The following is a 13,288-nucleotide window of genomic DNA, read 5'->3' on the forward strand; positions in this document are numbered from 1 at the left end:
AGACCATCAGGAAAGCTTGCTTTGATTTCAAACACATTAACTGAGCACTGGATGTAGATGTGGAAAAGCCAACCTCCCCCTGTATTGCATATTAATAATCAAGTTGAGCGCTATATACACAAAAGTGTTTTTAGATTAAAACAAAACATAACAACCAAAACCAAACTAGAATAGACTGAAATATTTCCTTTCTGTCTGAATATAAACTAGATAAATAACCAGTTAAAAAACCCCAAACTCTGCATCTTTCAGCTGTCTTTTCACATGCTGAGAATTTGTGACCTGGAATCTTCCCCAAGCCCTTTTGCAAGTTGTGGTTTGTTTTTCATTTTTGGTTTGTTTTGGTTTTTTTTTTTTTTTTTTCTGTTCCCGTTCTAGCAGTAAAAGTTTGAGTGCTCACCTAGAGCTATAAAACTCTTTTAGCTCTCAGGAAACAATTACAGAACCGTTTCCACTTCACGGGATACATTTAACTACGCCAAGGGAGTTTTGCGTTCCCCTATGACATTTATTCACCAGCTAAAGCCATTTCACGGAGTTAGTTAAATTTTGGTTTTTTGGCTTCTTCTGTTCTATTTGATATAAATAAGGAACACCTTTATTTAGGTAAACACTAACTCTGGATGTAAGAAAGCACCAAACGCGTCTCATTACAGATATCTGTAAAAAAATCACGTATTTTTTATTTGCTTTTGCATTTTTCTAGTACTGAATTTACGTGCAACATGTTGCATTGTTAATTGTGTGGAGCACCAGCTCAAACATGTGCAAGGCTGAATGAAGCATCAGGCTTTCAGTGGATTTAATGTTACAGCTGGAGCAAAACTCTGTTTTAATTAATAAAAGCGGCAAGAGGAAAGAAAGAACAATGTTAAGAAACTGGAGACCTAGAAAGCAGAAAACAAGTATTTGGAGCGTTAGGTTGATTCAGATCAGGTTACCTTGTACAAATTTCAAACTCAGAAAACACTACCATGACTAATCACATGCTAGTTTCCAAACACAAACAACAAAAATCTTTGATGTGCTGCAAGAGCACGGATATTTTTTCACTATTCGGACACAGAGGCACATCCAATCAAAAAACCTAAATATTAATGCACTCAGAAACTCCTTTCCTCAAAGCTTTTAAAGCTATTCCTGGTAAACACAGACGATTGTTGGGGACAGTTACTCATGCAGCGATTCAGCTTTTCTGATGGATTCGGGGCTGGTTCATGTGCCTCCAGCCAGAGCCATGTTCCCATCTCTCAAGGCTTTTGGCGCTCTAAGGATTCTGTAAGACTCTCAGAACCCCCCCACTGAGCTTCCCTCGAGTCCAGCTCTCTCAATAGACCTAAAAGATTCCAAGCAGATGTGAAAAACCAAATGCTCCTTCCAGCAGTTAAACACGACATGAAAAGTTACGCTGAAAAGCTAAAAACTAATACATATGTAAGCCAAGAACAGATCCGGAAAAACATGAATCCCAACACACTCAAACTGACTTCAGCATTTAAACTAAATAGGTGGGATGAAAATATTTTTCAATGAGTTAACTTTTCAGAAATGCAAAAGCTACTCGGGATTCTGAAATTTATTTTTAATTTACGAGTCCCTGTATTTTTCAGAAAGTGCAACTAAACTGTGAAGATTTATGACTACGCTCTGAGCAGAATAAGGAAAAGGGGCAGGCAGCGCTTTGTACTGAAGCATAGTCTATAAGGGCTGGCAGTACAGGGGCAAATATTGCATTTCAATATATCTACAAGCACTTAAATTCTAAAAATGTCCAGAATTCTTTTACTATACTGGATCACAACAAAATCCTGAAAATGACAGGCTCTGACAAAACCTGCAATGTTTAGCTACACAACATTTGCCGTATTTATGTTTCCTTTTATTGATAAAATGCACATATTTTAAAAGAATGGCAAAACACACCACAGAATCTATACACATATTTTTAAAGAGCTCTCATATAAGGTTATTTAAAAACCTATAGAAAATATCACCATGAACTCGCTCACTTCCATCTTACTTTCCCACATCATTCTGGTTTAGTTTGATTTTCTCATTCTGGGACTTACTCTGATCTATTCCATAGGTACCTCAGCAGTAACAGTGAGGTGAAATTTCTGGCATATACTTTTGAGATAAGCAGCTGTATGACATCAACAGCCTCTTCGATATTTTCTCTCAAAAATATTCTTGCAAACTCCCAGAATAGCATTAAATGCTTACGTATTTAAATTGTTTAAAACCACGAGAAAATGGTAGATACTGGAACACAGTCATGTGCATAGATTTTTACTTCAGTATCCAGTTTTGTTTTGTTTTTTTAAATTATTGATGAGATGGGAGGAAAAGTGCATTTCCGAACAATTTTACCACCCAGTCCCCTGAGGGCATCTATGTTCTCATACAACGAGAGCTGGAGCTTCTTCATGACACGCTTGTTCTCTCTGCAGTTTTTAAGAATAGGAAATCACCATTCAAGTTACAAAGTAATACAGAAAAAAAGTAATTTGGCTTGCACATTGTGGTGTGTTTTGGGTTTTTTTTTTTCCTTCTTTTTTTCTTTCTCCTCCAGAAGAAAAGAGGAATTGTCGTTTAGGCAAATTTCGATTCCTACAATATGCAGTCAGACAGAACAGGGCATCTGACCACGCACCCATGGAAGATGAAGAGCCAGGACTGGGAGCCACTGTTGGTGTCTGTGTGAATGCACCAGAGGACAGGGAATATCTCCTGCAATTGCTGATCAGTTCTTTCTGCGATGATACCTAAGCAAATTAAGGTGGGAGATTCCCAGTTTACACCATAACTATAAAGCAAGGGAAGGTCACACAACATCAAACTATGTTAAAATAATTTCCCCTCAATTTTTGGCTCATTCTGTCTTTTTGATGATTTTTTTTATTTCTAATTAGAAACAAGAAAAATTTCAAGATCTTCTATCCATAAATGTCAACAACGTAAAGCCTGTCTTTTCTTGCCATCCTTGCTAAATAAGTCTGGACTGCTCCGCGTATGACCCATCCCGTTAGCTTTTACTGCGGTTTTGACAGAAGTAAACATAAACTCATTTAATTGCAGAATATCCCCTCCTTCTCCTTCCTTAATTATAGGCAAGCTCTGCAGGCTCTGAGATAACGACCAAGTCAATCACCTTAGCCCCGCACTTTAAACCATTGTGCTAAACCAGGGGTGTCAGACTCCTTTTCACAGGGGGCCCCATCAGCCCCACGGTTGCCTTCAAAGGGCCGAATGTAATTTTAAGACTCTATAAACATAACTACTCCTACATTTATACAGTCCTAAAATTACATTCGGCCCTTTGAAGGCAACCGTGGGGCTGATGGGGCCCCCTGTGAAAAGGAGTCTGACACCCCTGTGCTAAACAGAAAGAAACAGATTGTGATCATATTTCTTTTCTAATTTGGGAAGTAATTCCAAGGCTTTTTTTTTCTTCTCCCCTTTCAAACACCAGATTGCAGAGAAGTTACATAAATGGGCAATCAAAGCCTGGAAGAGCAGGTGATGACTCCCACACAGACCAGTCCTAACACTGGTACACACGCCATTCGACAGGCTCTGCACTACTGAGTATGGCAGACGTTGAAATTCCCGACTTTCTGGATTAGTATCCTCATGACTTGCTCTGAAAGGCAGCTAGACGGATTTTAAGTTTATTTTGTCCAGGGGGGCGTGGAGTGTGGAACAGAGTAATTCCCTTATCGCAACTGGATTTTTCTGTGAGAAATTACACCTTGAGCGGCACCAGCATCCTGAACAACTCACCTGGGCCGGCAGCTGCAATACGCTGAGAAGAACCAAAAAAAGAAAAAAACCAATGTGCCTTTCCTCTTCCCTTAACATTTCACACATTTGTTTGTCATTTCTCTCAGCATCCTCATAAGCATTTTCATAAGTGACAGGCAGATCAACGAGAATTTTTGACGCTGCTGTCAGCATTCCATCAGCCCAAAGTGGCAGCTTGGCCACAGAAAACATTGGTATTTAATTAACTTTGCCTACATTTCATGAAAATAATCCAGTCAGTATCCATTTAGTTTTGGTCTGATTAATGAATATGATAAGAACATACCATGAGTGATGGGTAATTTCAAAGTTTAAAACTATCTTAAAATGACCAAAGAAAAATGCATTTAAGTGCAGCACCTTTACTGTACTGAGAGCTTTACCTTTGTAGACTCTTATGAAAACACCACGCTGAGTGTTTTGTAAACAAGGGACAAAGGTGATTATTTTAAATAACACCTAGAAGGCTTAGTAGGTGGTGTCAGACTGAGATAGATAACTTTATTCCTTTTAAAATCATCAGTGGTAGAGATATTAATATTATCATTTATTTTGTGTACATGTGCACATATGTGCAAGGAATTATAACCCTTCAAAATTATTGCAAATCACTTGAAGCATCAAAAAGCTAGTATTTCACTATAAAAACTTGGAAAGTTATAGAAATAATTTTAAAAAACTTCATCTAACTGTAAATTGTCAAAAAGGGATTAGACAAAGAATAATGTTGAGAACTGGTGAAGAATACACACCTGAATTTAATATTGGACAAGAAAAAAAACAGAACAATTAAGACAACTGAAGACAGTAAACGCTCTCCTCTGTGTAACATAACATGCTGAACAACTTGCAGATATCTGAGATCTCCCTTTCTGTTTTCATTTTCAATTCAGTTCCACCCTGGACCAAAGAATTTCCACTGGACTGCGCTGTAATAGAAGGTCATACCACAAACACAGACTGCTGGAATTCCAGGAAAAAAAAAATATACTAGCATTCCAAAAAAATTAAAACAAAATCATCAAGGTCCCTAAGCAGAACAAATACAATTAAAATGTACTTTGAATCAAAGTTAGAACACAAAAACTTAGTTAAATATGATTTTTTTTTCTAAACTGTGGAAAAGATAACATTGCTTGTTGACCAAGATCATATATTTTTCTGGTCCTGTTATCTACTTGTGCTGTGTTTCATCCACTGATACTTCTATTTTCTATCATGGACTTGTGTAATAAAAATAGAAGTAAAATGTTTTGTCTTCTCTTGCCTCTCTATCAGGAAAGACAGTGAACTAAGGAAATGGTTGCAGGACAAACTCCAGTCCTTTCCGAGGTTCAGGTGGTGGTAGCTTTTCTGGAGAAAAAAGGAGCAGCATAGCAGAAAATATTACTTTTGTAACATGGTTCTATCACTTGAATGCACCAATGATTAGGGAACTATAAATAAGCAAACAAACTACGTAATAGGACAAAGATTCCAAATGTTTCTTCCTCGATAAACCACCATCACAGTTATGTTCCTAAGAAGGCTCTTGCCTCCTGAAAAATTCAGGATTTAATCTGACAAAAGACAATTCCCTGCTCAGCCTTCAGGCAGAGGGATGGACAGATAGATGGATGGATGGATGGAGCTACTCCCTCAGTGAGCGATGTCCTGTCACTTGGGACAGAGAAGTGGCTTCTTCTCACTCTGTGACTGGGGACAAAAACCTCATGAAGCCAAATCCCTTTAAAACCAAAAATTGCAACTACAGCTGATTAAAATCTATGCAAAACCCTCGATATACACTAAAAGAAAAGGGTGGCAACTGAAGTCTGTTAAGAAATGGCCAGTGCTCATTCTAAAAGATTCTTTCTATAAAAGTACAGTATCCTCTCAAACATAATTCCTTCAGTGTTTTATTCTTTTTTCCTCCTTTTTTCTTTTTTTTTTTTTTTTTAAGATTAGAATTCACACGTTGCAGTAAATGTTTACCCCAGAAGGACAAGTGCTTTGAAGCCCTATGTTTATCCAAACAGCTTCCACCTTCTGGGATGTGGGGGAGTATATTTAGATACTAAACCACAAGTAACTGAATGTATTAAGAATAAAAATAAGTTTTTCCACTTTGTTATATTCTGTTTATTATTTAATGGAAAAACGCCGTGTAATTACATATTCAACAAACCACTGCCTGCAGAGAGAATGTTTCAGGCAGAAGACCAAAGAGAAAGCCAGACTCTTGCAAGAAGTTTCAGAGAAAACACTGAATTATTACTACAAAACGGAGAAGGATGAGGAAACTTGGAGAAAGAAGCAGTGAGTTGGCAAAGCTCTGTGTTGAAGAGGACACTTCAGTAGAGCATCCAAAGGCTGCAGCCCTCAAAAGGCCACTGCAGCAACCTCTGGACAATTAAATCCCCAACACCTACGTAAAACATGCATTATATGGTGCAGTGAGATAAAGACTGAAGAGGAAGAGGACATGAGAAGTCAAGATCAAAGCAAAAAATGAACAATCTATGCTGGGGGTTAGTTTGTTAGTTTTTCAGATTTCTAATAGTTTTATACCAAACCAGAGATTTAACTACAATTTTCCAAATTTCAAGAGCAATTATATTAAATGTACATCTTCAAGTTATCTTTTATTCTATTACTAACCACTTGCTTCTTTTCTGCTATTACTAAAAGGGGTCGAATCTGTCAGTGTGAAGAATTACATTTGCAGAAGACACTAAGTTTGAATCTTCTTGCCACAAACAGGATTTATTTCGTTTTCTTCCATGTGCTTAGATGGTAAAGCTATAAAACAAGAGGACAAAAAAAGGCTGAGGAAAATCACTGCTTTACTTGTAGATCCCCTGAAAACATTTCTATGCTTGTTGAAGCTCTTTGAAACCAAATCTAAGTTCTGTGACAATAGGTTTGTTTCCTCCATTTCTTTCCAAACTCATCTAAGCAGTTTGTGGACAGCACATTGAATATCACCACACGGGACGCTCCTTTTCAAGAGGGAAAACAAGCAGAAGAAAATAAAAAGCCACTTAAATTTAGACAGGGATTCATAATGTGGATTATAGATTTCAAAACAAGATAAAAGCTCAAATTGGTATTTCAAATCAATGACTAAACTCCTGATTACATTTCAATTCTCTTTCTCGTTTTGGTTCCCTCATTAGCAAGTCTCCAGCAGATGACATATTTTAAAGATGCTTTTACATTTAAAAACAAATCTGTCTATCCAAATCAGCAATCTTCCTTTACATAAACACTGTATGAGCAAGTATTTTAGAAATTAACATCGTATTTTAGTAACTAGGACACAACCCTTTTTTCAGAGTAAAGAGTTGAAGAGAAACAGATTCAATCATTCACAGATAGATCCAATACGATGCAAGTTCTGGAACACTTCCCAACACTCAATCTTTCTTAAAAATGTAGAGAGCAGTTTCTTTTAGCTGCTTTGAGTTTCTGCATTTACATTTAGATGACCTCTTAAATTGTAAATTACTGGCTTATTACTGAAAGGTTCCATGTTTCGGAAATGGGTATTTGAATTAGATAAGGCCTGATCAGATGAATGAAACCTTCTTTTCTACTGAGTATGAGAAAAACATTTCTGCCTATATCCAACTTCTCCAACCTTCACCCACCCTCAAAAGCTTAAACTTTTGATGCGGTATCTGGGTATGTATTTGACAGGGTGGACATGAGATGCTACAGAAGCCTGGAAAAGCAGCACTGTGGAACCACGAGGAAGTTTGGCACAGTAAACAGTTATTTCTGAGTAACTTCCATATGAATTCCACATACGATAACAAAACGAAAACTCAATCATCTCAGCACACCTACAGATTTTCAGACTGTCATATCCATATGCATTTTGTTATCTGCCTGTATAATGGTGTCACATTCTTTCAAGACCAGAATGTGTACATTACCCTTAGCACTCCCCTATGCCATTATAGAATTCAGAAGGGAAGAGTTTTCCCAAAACACTTTCTTAACAGATCTCCTCTTCTCGGTAGCTCACAAACATCCAAGGTAGCATGGGTAGATGCTCTGAATCCAAATATTCTTGGTAGAAAACAGAGAAACCCAAGCCTAGATAATACTGCCAACAGGCAACTAGATTCACAAAACATTGTTTTCTGGTGAAGGTAGATACTTATATCTACACTTTTTTGCAACAAGGACACTTCTGAAAGAATCTGTCTCGGCTGAAATAGAAAAAACGCTGATTTGGCATAAAGGGGCTGTGTTACTTAACTAATAATTTGAGATAGTCCCAGTACTACTTTGCCTTTGAGATTACATTGATTTGGCAATGCTGAAGCATACTCCTGAAACATTCCTTATTTTCACCAATAAGGATGCACAGAAACCCTGGGAAACCCCAACCAGAAATGCCCCAAGCCCATATGAATATTAAAACAGGGCAGTTGTTGCAGTAAAATGTCATGAAGCGCATGATCAAAGTGCTGTCAATTCCAGAAGAACTAAGATCCCAAATTATTTTACTTCATCACAGGCATCCTCAATATACATTTGAGTTGATGTTTATTTACCAAAACAAACAAAACAAAAATAAAGAAACAAAAGAAATGTTTTCTAGTGTTAAATGCTGCTATGAGGCCACAGATTCAGTCCCCTTCTTCGTACAAGAGCAGCAGGGCTTGTTCAACAACAGCCTGTGCAAGATCCAGTTTTCCCTCCTGCTTCCAAAGTAAAGCATGTTTATGTACTGCATTCTGAGAAGAGAATTAATTCTTTATTATTGACAACTTACACTTCTAGCTACCGCCCATTTTATGATGCACAAGAGAAAAACTCCTGTAGGTAGTTCAGGTATTTGCAAAAAGCAAAAATACAAACGTTAGCCCAATTGGATCCATTTATTTATAATGGGAAGATAACAAAACACAATAATAGACAAAGACAAAATTAGTGTATGTGAACAAAGACCTCTTTTGGAGGTTCTTAACTTCACATGCCCTACATGAAATCCACTCTAGAAAAAGGAAACTTGTAAAGGAGGTTGATATAACTGTTCCAAAACAGATCAAAATATTTTGCTTTTGCTACTTTGCCTAAGGGTTACTACAAAGCAACCTTCTTTCTTGACAAAAGGTTGCTTTAAGGGTCAGAAATGACATCTGGTACAGATCATTGAAGTTTCCCAAAAATCTGCCGGTAAATCCATCCAAGTAACATAACCCTGAACTGTAGATCTAACTCTCAGCTAAATACGAAAGTCAGACATGCGTTATTTTGTTTAACATCTGAGCAGATCTAAACAAAGGCTTCACTGTATCTTGGACAGAAAAGCAGTGAAAATAAGTAAATTCCTTGCCACACCAACCAGTAGTAGCCAATACAATATGAAGAGATGCTGAGATGACAGTATTCATTTCAATCATGACACTATCAGTGCAATGACTGAGAATAAGTCTGGTCAATGTAAAAAACAAAAACCACCCCCAAAAAGTATCATTAACTTCAAAACTGTTACAGCACGCAATCTGCTGTTGAGATGTAAAGAGAAGTTAGTTCTTCTGGAAGATGGGCTGCTCACCACTTTATTTGATCTGACATTTCCACCACAGCGCCCCAAAGACCAAAATAAAATTTTAAAAGTCCTGGAATGCACAAGTCAAAGATGAGTAAGAAACAATGCAACAGTTGCTGACATTCTTTGCATTTGAGTTACATTACATCTGGTCAGCTCTTTTTTCCACAGAAAACTGTCTCAGTGTTCAGAAGCCACCAAGAATCTATCAAATGCTAAGTATTACTTATAATGAAAAATAATGAAATTTAAAAAGTGATTAACATGTCACTGTATGTATCCACAAGACATCTGTATCTTGAACATTCTCTAGTGTTCTGGTCCTTCTTTCTCAAAAGAAAAAAAAAAGGGACAGCAAGAAGTAACATTCTGGAACGGCTCCTACGTGTGCAACAACACACTAGGGCTGTTGCAGGTGAAATTTGAGGAGATTTGTCAGAAATCTGTAAAACCCATCAGCAATAGAGAGTTTGTCCATGATCCCTACTTCTAGTATTACGAGGGCATCAAGCGAAACAAGTAGGTGGCAAATTGAAAAGCAAGAAGAGCTGTTTTATTGCTCTGTTATTTAATGTAATGGATGCAAAAGGTTCGCACTGGGTGAAAAAAGAACCTGAGGTCTTCTTCCATGAATGTAGCCATCTACAGCTATTAAATACAAAGTCACTGGCTCTAGAAACCTCTGAGTCACCAACTGCTGGAAGCCGAACATATTCAAAACGAGCATCACTCCATTATTTGCCACATCCATACTCTCCATGATGAATCCTCCGCTGAACCTCACCCCCCAGCTGAGGTGCTGAATTAAACGGCTTCTTGATCCAACTTGGTAGAGCTATTCATAAATAGCATTTCTGTCATCACTTCAAGATACTATTTCATATTTCATTTGGATTCTCCCACCAATGTGTTTATGGAGAGGGGAAAAAAAAAGTATTTAGATATTACATATTGAGACGAGAGTCTTACGCAGAAAGTGTACTTAATTCAGCCACTTTTACATACAAGAACAAGAAGTCTGGTATGGAGAGCCTTGAACAAATACTTACGCTTTCTGTAATTAATTTTGTAGCCACTCTGAGAATAATCATAGCTTCTAATCTCCTCTCCCAAACCAGTATATTCTTGATGCTGTATGCTTTTTGGTGCTTCTTAACTCACCAGTAGTTCTTTAAGATACTTTTCCAATGAGGCGTTAAGAACAAACAATTTTAAGTTCCAAAGTAACAATTACTGCTGCACATTGTGAACTGCTTAGCATAAACAAGTTTTCAAGGCGTAGCTAAACATAATCCTTCACAACAGCTAACGCAAAACAGTAGCTCAGGAACCCTTCCAAAAAGGCTGAGAAGTTATTTCTCTTGTTCCTTGAAGGGATCACCCAGAAGATATTTTTAGGGTTACTCCTACTCCTTTGGGATTCTGATGATATCAGCCAGCCAGCCTGAGTTATCACTTGCCTGAAGACATGACCTGATACCTCAAGAACAGGCTATTAAAAAGGTAATTGAGTTCATTTTACCCTACAACTCCAGATCTTGACTCCCGTGCTAGTTTAGCTGTGCATTTTATGACAAGTTCAGTAACTGCACTTGACCAGGAATTCAAAAAATCAAGCATGTGCTCCTTCTGAAAAAGACACTTTTATTTGACTTTATTTTTTATTTTTAGGTTTTTTTGAAATGACAACACAACAAGTCACCTCAGGATCTGCCTGTAACAGCTATAACAGGGTAATGAAATACTTGATGAGCACACCTCTCCAGTCTTACAGGGGAAACTTGTTGGTTTCTTCTTATTAGACGCAAGCATCAGAGCAACACCACCTTCTTTAGTGGTCTCCATTTTCCTGTATTTAGCACAAAAGCATAAAAAGCAGCAGATAATCCTCAGACTGCTTCTGTTCTACCCTTATTGGGTTTCTAAATCTTTGCCATTCACTGGGAAAGGCACTATAATATTATCTAGATATCGGATATAATGGAGTTGGCCAGAACAGTTTTGCTCTGTGAACACGAAATAGTAACAGAAACACATGACAAGGACTAGTGGAATTTCTCCAGCAATTTGCAATTGCCTCCCCGCATAGCTGCTAAAAATTCATTATAGGCTGTACCAAGCAAAGAGTAACAAACTGCCAAGTTTCTCGTATAATAAAAGACAGCTACGAGAACACTGGCTAAGAAGCTACATAGAAGGTACAGCTTTTGGATCACGTACATCTTAAAGTGCTGGAATCCCTAAAGTAGCAATTGTAGCAGTGTGTGGACTTCCAGGTTTGTTCTGGATGCCGTGTTGCTGCTTTTCCGAGCTCCTGCACCCGTGCTCAGAAGCCATGCCAGGAACCAACGCCAAAAGGGCAAAATGCCATCGGTAGCCCCAAAGTGGCTTCTGCAGAACAAGCTCAAATGTGCCAGTATCACATCCTGAGCTGTTCTCAGGGTTAGAGAGCACAGCCCTACTTCAGGACCACCAGCATGAGAGCTGCAGATATATGTACTCTCATTTCCCGTACAGAAGCTCTGGATTGCTCCACGGATCAGACTTGGATTACTTCATATTAGTATATGAAGTAAACCTCTGCCATTCTCCTCCAAATAGGATTGTCTCACTTCTAAGAGAAGTATCGAATGAGGAAAAAATGTAGGGAAGTCCTCATTCCTAACTGGTGGCGTTGTGAGAACTCACAAAAACAATGACTCAAAAAAGCAGCCGCCACAAAAATCTCGTACTGAGGCAGATGGCCACACTCACAGGCAGCACCAGAGTGGGCAGTGATTGGAGTCCATGGGTTTGGCATCGATTCAAACATCTACCATGCGATACCCACCACCACGAACATTTGGAGGTGGTGTCAGACCACTATCAGTATAGTGCCTTGGCACAGAAGTTGTTAAACCAGGCCTTATTAGAAGAGGCCTAGATTTTAAAGTAAACGCAGATGGGGAGATACTGGGGTGCGGGGGAAGAAGGGTGAAAAGCAGGAGGGGAGGGAGGAAAGAGCCACGGCTTGTCCTGCTTCTACTCCTTTACCTGGGGAAGGTGAAAGCAGCACAGCTGTTTCTCAGAGACCTGGAAAAGGTGGTGGTTATCAACACAAATCTAACTCATGTCAGAGCAAAGCAGATCGTGTTTAATCCCAATTGAAAACTGACTTGCAGATAAAAGTTTTAAACAGCCTTCCTTTATGTTAACAAAAAATGGCCAAACAACAAGACAACCCAACAACAGAGCACTGGAACATTTGTTAAATGATATGCCTCTCAACTCAGCAAGACAGTAATCTGCTGTGTCCATCAAACAGAGATAGAATTACCTTACACAAAAGGCAGTATTTGAACCATGGCAATTTTTGCTAAATCAAAAGAGTAAGAGCTTGGACAACAAGAAATTGAGAGAGAAACCAGCCCAGAAATGAAACCAAACAGGTTCTACATTAACTTGTAACCTGCAATAAACAAGTATCTAAGTGCAAAATTAATCAGCTTCTACTCCATGGATATTTCTCTAACTTCCACTTTGCAGCCACAAAAAACCACAGTACAATGCACCAACATTAAGGCTTTGGGTGCTGGTGATGAAATAACAGCTAGAGCAGGGGCCTAAAACCAAACACACTGATATTAAAATATTATGGTTATAATCACAGATAACACATGTATATCACTAGTCTACATGCGGACAAACATTTGAAAAATCTCTTTCAGCATGTTCCCTAGTATTATGTTTTTCTTCCTTTATTTTAAACCTGCACAGTTGCAAACCCTCTCTGTGAAATAAAGCCCCGGACTTTTTACAATCAAGGAGTTAAATCATAAATCAACATCCTGTGACCTTCAAATGCTTTTCCTTTTGTCCTTTGTGCTCCCAAAGTGAACTACGCAAGGAAAAAAAGGCAGAATGTGACCCTCCGTTTTAAGTGCTCTGAAAAGAACA

General features: G+C 38.2%; 1 protein-coding gene across 9 annotated transcripts in view; it reads right to left on the minus strand.

The window, feature by feature from the left end:
• NSD2 (nuclear receptor binding SET domain protein 2) overlaps positions 1-13,288 on the minus strand; it is a 102,490-nt gene that overhangs the window by 46,918 nt on the left and 42,284 nt on the right. The gene's annotated exons all lie outside the window — the stretch shown is intronic.

This window comes from Caloenas nicobarica, chromosome 4 (genome assembly GCF_036013445.1).
Source record: "Caloenas nicobarica isolate bCalNic1 chromosome 4, bCalNic1.hap1, whole genome shotgun sequence".
NCBI lineage: Eukaryota > Metazoa > Chordata > Aves > Columbiformes > Columbidae > Caloenas > Caloenas nicobarica.